We start from the raw sequence: 1,656 nt of genomic DNA, 5'->3' as shown, positions 1-1,656 counted from the left end.
CTTCCCAAAGGAAGATGCTTCACCCATTTCCAGAAGTGCTTCTCTGAGGATCAGAACCTGCTGCAGAAGCACAGGGAGGTCACACCAACTCAGCAAACCACCAACAGGCTGCTGAGGGGAGAGCACACCTGGGGAAAGGGGAGGAAGGGAACAAGCACAAATTCTCTAATAAACCCTGTCCCTGAGCTCTGGCAGCCTTGGGGCTGTGCCCACTGCCCTGGGGAGTGTGGTCAATGCCCAACCACCCTCTGGGGGAAGAACCTTTCTGTAATATCCAGCCTGAACACCCCTGACACAGCTCCAGCCCTTAAAACCCCTGATTTTGTCAGTGCCTGCTCCTGACCCTCAAATCCAAGTAGTTTTAAGGTGACAAGAAGAGCCTTTGGCCTCTCCTGAAAAAAGGACAAGAACCACCTATACATTTTGTTACTTGATTTATTCATCTTGCATGTGCAGAGGGCACAAGTACCTTGGTGGGGGTGAGTTATTGAGTGTTAGTGCTTTGGGAAGCATAAATGACTCAGGCTGTGAACACCCTGAGCTGTGCAAACACAGCAAGGTTGGTGTGCAGGCAGCAATCATCATCTCACAACCCATCACTGTGCCCATCACTGCAATTTGAAGCTGATGATAATTGTCTTTAAGGTTGGAAAAGACTTCCAAGATCATCCAAGTCCAACCCCCATTCCCACTAAACCATACCTCAAAGTGCCACAACTGCTTGTTTTTTGAACACTTCTAGGGGTGGTGACAGCACTCAAATATTAAATGTCAGTAAGTGTGTCCTTATCTTCAGGGTGCTGCCCATTATGAAATGCTTTTCTCAGTGAAGACTGGCTTTAAAGAGGTCAAAATAGTAGCAGAGTGAATAGGTTTGGTGTCCATGTGAGGACTTGGAGGCTAAAGATGAGTGTGAAAAGAAAACGTGAAATTTTCTATTTTTATGAGGCAAACTGCAGCTGTTTTGATTTAGTCTGCACAAAACTTACAGGAATTTGACAGCTAAAAGGAGGAAATAAATAAATTTAATGAAGGTTTTTCCATATGATCCGCTGTTACCTCTGTAAATGTGTTAAAGATGAATGTTGAGACAGGTATCTGCTGGTTAAATGGTATTTGCTTTTTTAAAACACAGTGAGGAGGTAATTGTGTCCTTACATACTTCCTAAAGGATGGGCTTTGCTCCTGTGCCTTAATCCCTTGGCATTGACAACACACTGGATTATCCAGCCTGGATTTTTTTCTCCTGCTGTTAATTGTTCTGCATCTTTGTGATGAATCACTGTGCCATTTCTTGTTCAGGGTTGGTTGGGTTTTTTTGGCTCTCCCCTGTATTTGAAATTTAACTGGGTTAATTTCCCTGACCTCAAGTAAAATAAGCATTCTAAAGGTCTGGTGTTTGATCACAGTTGTGCTTCTGCACATGCAGATGACACAAATGGGAACCTAAGCTGCTGGAACAGAAGGTGGAAACTGAGAGATGGTATGAGAATAAATAGGGTACAAGAATTTTCTTCCTTATAGAGAAGGAAAAGCCATCCTAAACATTTGGCAAAGTTGTGTAGGAGTGCATATTGTTGGAATGGGGGAATGGTTTGGGTTGGAAGGGACCTTAAACACCGTCTGGTTCCACCTTCCACTGGCCCAGGTTGCTCC

At 44.3% G+C, this 1,656-nt stretch overlaps 1 protein-coding gene across 1 annotated transcript in view; it reads left to right on the top strand.

Annotated features, from left to right (window-relative positions):
* Positions 1–1,656, top strand: part of PUM1 (pumilio RNA binding family member 1) — a 53,721-nt gene that overhangs the window by 21,979 nt on the left and 30,086 nt on the right. The window lies entirely within an intron of this gene.

This window comes from Manacus vitellinus, unplaced genomic scaffold (genome assembly GCF_001715985.3).
Source record: "Manacus vitellinus isolate BGI_N305 unplaced genomic scaffold, ASM171598v3 scaffold_75_pilon, whole genome shotgun sequence".
NCBI lineage: Eukaryota > Metazoa > Chordata > Aves > Passeriformes > Pipridae > Manacus > Manacus vitellinus.
The sequence above is the reverse complement of the archived record's forward strand: the minus strand, read 5'-3'. Positions and strand labels throughout refer to the sequence as shown.